Source organism: Rosa chinensis, chromosome 1 (genome assembly GCF_002994745.2).
Source record: "Rosa chinensis cultivar Old Blush chromosome 1, RchiOBHm-V2, whole genome shotgun sequence".
Taxonomy (NCBI): Eukaryota; Viridiplantae; Streptophyta; class Magnoliopsida; order Rosales; family Rosaceae; genus Rosa; species Rosa chinensis.
In genome coordinates this window covers 37,918,280-37,924,294 of record NC_037088.1, presented here as the reverse complement: position 1 = coordinate 37,924,294, position 6,015 = coordinate 37,918,280, and positions in this window count along the sequence as shown.

The following is a 6,015-nucleotide window of genomic DNA, read 5'->3' as shown; positions in this document are numbered from 1 at the left end:
TATATATATTGTGTGTGTGTATATTTGAAATCGGATGCCTCCAAATAGGCCTCATCAACGGGTCGGGCCGGGCCAGGCCTTAGTACAGTTTTAAATAATAACAGGCCGGGCCTTGCAGGCCGGGCCTTGCAGGCTTTATTTACAAATAAATATTTAAAGATATTAATTTTTTTTTATAAACCTATATTTATATATCATACACTCCAAAGAGCAACCTCTATCAATTCAAAGAAAATGAGAAAACTAACCGTTGGATGTGATTATTACAATAAATTATGAGTGTGGTAAAAAATTTAGCCAATTTCACCATATTTTCAAATCTGATCGAATTGGTCAACCGTCGTCACTTCTATGTCTTCTTGGTTGACCAATGGCGTGACAACAGCGAAACGTGCTAATTTTTTTACATCACGTCTATAAATATTTCATCGATGGATATGCGTGGACATAAGATAAAAATTTCAATTTTATTTATAAAGACGTTGACCTATACCCATTTGTCTCCTAAAGTTGTATGACTTATGTATTGCATCTAAATTGTTGAGGTTCACTCTAAAGCAACCACGAAGTGGAAAATGAATTTAGAGAAACCAACCTCTCAATAGAGATGAGAGGTTGTAATATTTTATGGTGGTTGTAAAAAATCCAGCCAATTTGGTTCTCGTTTCAAATTAGATCAACTAGGTCAAACTTAGTTGCTCTTATAAACCTATATTAATATATCATACACTCCAAAGAGCAACCCCTATCAATTCAAATAAAATGGAAAAACTGACCGTTGGATGAGATTATTACAATAAATTATAAGTGTGGTAAAAATTCGAATTCGATCACTTATATAGATATATATGTGTTTAAAAAAAAATATATATATATATATATATATATATATATATATAAAACACATACATATATAATAGTTTACGGGCTTTTACAAGCAGGGCCGGGCTGACCCTCTACCCACCGAGGCGGGCTTTTGCGAGCTCTTTGACAAGCCAGGCTGGCGGGCCTCCATCGGCCCACTTGATCCGCGGACTTTTTAATGAGGCCTACCTCCAAACAAGTGTGTGTGTGTGTGTGTGTGTGTATATATATAACTATATAGACACACACACACACACACACACACATATATGTATATGTATATGTGTGTATTTGAAATCGGAGACCTCCAAACATGTGTGTGTGTGTGTGTGTATAAATGTATATGTTAGAAGTCATATATAACAATTGCATTGCTACTTTGCTAGATCAATTAACAAGACCGTTGCACAATTTTTCAGGGAGTCCTCAAATCCTTGAGGAGACCTTCCTGATTTTTTTCCATTCTCTATTTTTTTTTCTGTCTCAATTGACTTATGCTATGTCTTTTTTTGGTAATTTTTTCATTCCTAAATCTTAATATAAAACAATACCCTTTTTTTTTATTACTTTTACTGTTTTTTTTTTTGTCTTTGTTATTGCAGTCTTTAGAGTGAATAATTTTTTTTAAATTAGTGTAAAATTATTATAAGTTTTTATCTTTAGGCTTACTTATTTACTATGTTTTTCATAGTCTGTAGGCTTGCTTAAATAACTTAATATTAATATATATCGACATGATATTCTTCAAAAAAAAAAATTGCTAACTCGAAATGTTCTAAAAATAAATTATCGTTGCTAACTCGAAACAATCTAGAAATAAACCATTAGTACTAACTCCAAACAATCAAGAAATCTTTGTTTGGTCAACATAAAAGAAACTACACTATTGGTGTTAAGCTGGAAATTTTGCAATCAATTCTTGCATTCTTTTGGCATCCTCCTTCAATTCTTCAAATATTTTGGCATGCTCCTTCAATTCTTTTGGCATGCTCAGATCTTACAATCTCATCGTCATGGGATATGAAATACTTCGACCAAGTATTGTGGTGTAAATGCAACTTGTTTTCAGCATTCTGTGAGTTGATCTAAAAAGTATGACAAATCAAATCATTAATTGCTTCTTTTCACGAGGAAATAGTTCATCGTAAAACACGGGTTTTTAGGGAGGAATTCATAATTTTGTCGCCATTGAATTTGGCGGGTTTTACATAATTTTCTGCCAAACTAATAACGACGAAATAGTTATTTCCACGCTAATCGCTTCTTTTCACGAGGAAATAGTTCATCGTAAAATACAGGATTTTAGCGAGGAATCCATAATTTTGTCGCCATTGAATTTGGCGGATTTCACATAATTTTCCGCCAAACTAATAACGACGAAATCATTATTTCCTCACTAATTGTTTCTTTTCACGAGGAAATAGTTCATCGTAAAACACGGGCTTTTAGGGAGAAATTCATAATTTTGTCGCCATTGAATTTGGCGGGTTTTACATAATTTTCCGCCAAACTAATAACGACGAAATAGTTATTTCCATGCTAATTGCTTCTTTTCACGAGGAAATAATTCATCGTAAAACACAGGATTTTAGCGAGGAATCCATAATTTTGTCGCCATTGAATTTGGCAGATTCAAAATAATTTTCTGCCAAACTAATAACGACGAAATCATTATTTCCTCGCTAATTGCTTCTTTTCACTAGGAAATAGTTCATCGTAAAACACAGGATTTTAGCGAGGAATCCATAATTTTGTCGCCATTGAATTTGGCGGGTTTTAGATAATTTTCCACCAAACTAATAACGACGAAATCAATATTTCCTCGCTAATTGCTTCTTTTCACGAGGAAATAGTTCATCGTAAAACACATGATTTTAGCGAGGAATCCATAATTTTGTCGCCATTGAATTTGGCGGGTTTCAGATAATTTTCCGCCAAACTAATAACGACGAAATCATTATTTCCTCGCTAATTGCTTCTTTTCACGAGGAAATAGTTCATCGTAAAACACGGGATTTTAGCGAGGAATCCATAATTTTGTCGCCATTGAATTTGGCGGGTTTTACATAATTTTCCGCCAAACTAATAATGACGAAATCGTTATTTCCTCGTTGAATGTCGTTTTCGCGATGAAAAAATTCCTCACCCTAGTCTCATATTTCCTCACTAATAACATGATGATTTGGGAGACCAAACTATGGTCACTTTTAGTGATGAACAAAAATATTCGTCGTAGAAAGTGGTGTATAGTGAGGAAAATATGTTTCTCGCAGAAAACCTAATGACATTTAGTGAGGAATCGAAATATTCCTCGTAAAAAGTGACATTTACTGAGGAAAATAAATTCCTCTAAAAAAACTTGGTCGCTAAAAAGACTTTCTGTTGTAGTGCTTGTTTCTCAAGCATCAACAAGGGAAGGTAACAACTCTAATTATTTATGTGGATGATATGGTAATCACTGGTAATGATACTGATGAGATGGACAGACTGCAGAGACAGCTAGCGTCTGAGTTTGAGATGAAGGACTTAGGTGAGCTTAAGTACTTCTTAAGAATTGAGGTATCTAGGGGAAGAGAATGAATCTATCTGTGCCAGAGGAAGTATGTTCTTGACTTGCTGACAGAGACAGGTTTGTTGGATTGCAGACCTATTGACACTCCTATTGAGCAGAACCATTGTTTAGCTGAGTATCCAGATCAGGTACCTACTGATCGACCTCGCTATCAGAGGTTAGTTGGGCGCTTGATTTATTTGGCTCATACTAGACCAGACGTTGCATATGCAGTGAGTGTGGTGAGTCAGTTCATGCATAATCCGAGTGAGAGTCACATGGATGCTGTTATGCTAATTCTGAAGTACTTGAAATCAGCTCCAGGAAGGGGAGTGCTGTTTTCTAAACATAACAACATTCTTGAGGTTTGTGGCTTCACAGATGCAGATTAGGCTGGAAATATCATAGATAGGAGGTCGACATCAGGTTACTTTACCTTTGTGGGAGGTAATTTGGTTACATGGAAGAGTAAGAAACAAAAAGTTGTGGCACGTTCTAGTGCTGAGGCCGAGTATAGAGGTATGGCTCACAGAGTGTGTGAATTGCTGTGGCTGAGAAATCTGCTACGTGATCTAGGTTTCAAACTCAAAAGTTCCATGCAATTGTATTGTGACAACAAGGCAGCTATTGACATCTCACAGAATCCAGTACAGCATGATCGTACTAAGCATGTGGAGGTTGATCGTCACTTTATAAAGGAGAAGCTAGATGAGAAAATTATTAACTTTCCTTTTGTTCCAACTGAAGAGCAACTTGCAGATGTACTTACCAAAGGAGTTTCCAGGAAGGCGTTTTATGACTCACTAAGCAAGTTGGGCATGGTTGATGTATATGCGCCAACTTGCGGGGGAGTGTTAGTGTGAGTCATCATCCTCTATTAAGAATAGACTATAAGGGAATATATTGTTATAACTACTTACCTGGTATATGTTGTGTAGTACAGTAGTTGTAGTACAATTGTAATCTGTTTATATACACCACATAATGGGTGTAATAAGATAAAAAAAAAAACTATTCATTCTCTCAATTTTTCCCAAGTTCTTACTCTCTTTTACTCAAACATGGTGTTAAAGAAATATATGTGGCAAATTACGAGCCCTTGATTTGTATGTCGATATTAGTACATTACATAAATAAAGAAATAAATAAAGTGGACGGGGGAGGATCAAGAAGGTTGGAGAAACTGGGAGGGAGAAAAAGAATAGAAAAAGAAAGAAGAAAGACTGCATCTCTCTGGAACCCGGAGGTCCCTTTGAGAGAGAAAGACTCGATCTCTCTCTCGAACCACCTTTGCTTCTATCTCTTTACTTTCCTTCCTCCCGAATCGCCATCGGCGCAACGGTTAGATCATCAGAAAAGAGACATCGTCCAATCATCTTTTCTTGAAAATTATGTGTTGATCGTTTCTTCAGGGGCGGTGAAGTAATCGTTGTTCATGTTGTGACCACGATTGGTGAATCAAAGATTTCGATTTTTCTGATTATAATGGATACAATCAATATTGATCCAAGTATGGATCTAGTAGATTGTGTTGTCTTATTTTTCTCTTCTATTAATTCGGTTCGGGATGTTACAATACATAATTACGTAATTTAATTTATAAATTAAAAAAAAAACTAAAAAAGTATTGAATTCTGATGGGTCCATGCGTGTCCATTCTGAAAGTTTCTCACATTGATTCTTAGAGACTTGCAAAATCATTCTAGATCCAAGTTTAGAGGTGGTTGGTGCGACCTCTCTCACAATATACTTATGGGTGTCAACCTTGCTTATTTGGTTGGCTTAAGCAATCGATTTATGAGCTTATGGACCTCATTGGCATTACATTGTGGCTAATGTTTTGGTTGTTACCACATGGAATCTCGGCTCAGAATTGTGGATTTGGCAAGCTATAGGCTTCAGTCTAGTTTTGCACATCTTATGCTGTGCAAAAAGTTGCTTAACTTATAAATTAAGAAGCAAAATGTGTTTTGTGAAACTAGAAAACAATTTCTTCTTTCAAAAGTTGCATCATTAAGTTGCTGCTTATAAAAGTTCGTAAATAACAGCTTTCATAAGCTAAAAACTACGGCTGCTTTTAAATTAATCCCAATACTGCCACACCGGGTCTTGTCTTTGGACCTTGGTGTTGGATGCAAGCAGATCGGCATCTAGGAGGGAAATCAAGATCCAAACCTTCATGGTCGAGACATAAGGTAATTAAAAGATAACAAAAAAAAACTATTTCAGATTCAAAACCTTAAAAATTCAATCGGTCATTGATCAATAGAACAAAAAGTACAAGAAAAACAAGGAAAAACTTAGAAAGTTATACTATAATAATAAAATCAGGATGACAATATTTATTTGAAATAATACTTTTTGTTTATTTGAGTGTAACTCTGTTTTGCTTAATATGTTTTTTTTCTAATGTCATTAATACTTTCTCCTGCACATGTTCCTGTCATTCTTGAGGCAACGACGTTCTCAATAAAGCTGCAAAAGCGGAGGTTTTTGGTTGTAGAATGTCTAAAGCATACCCCGATCGATTGTTCTAGTGGGAGTTCATATGGCACTTCTGGCAGTTGTTCTGGTCCTCTAAAACTGAATCTCTTGAATTT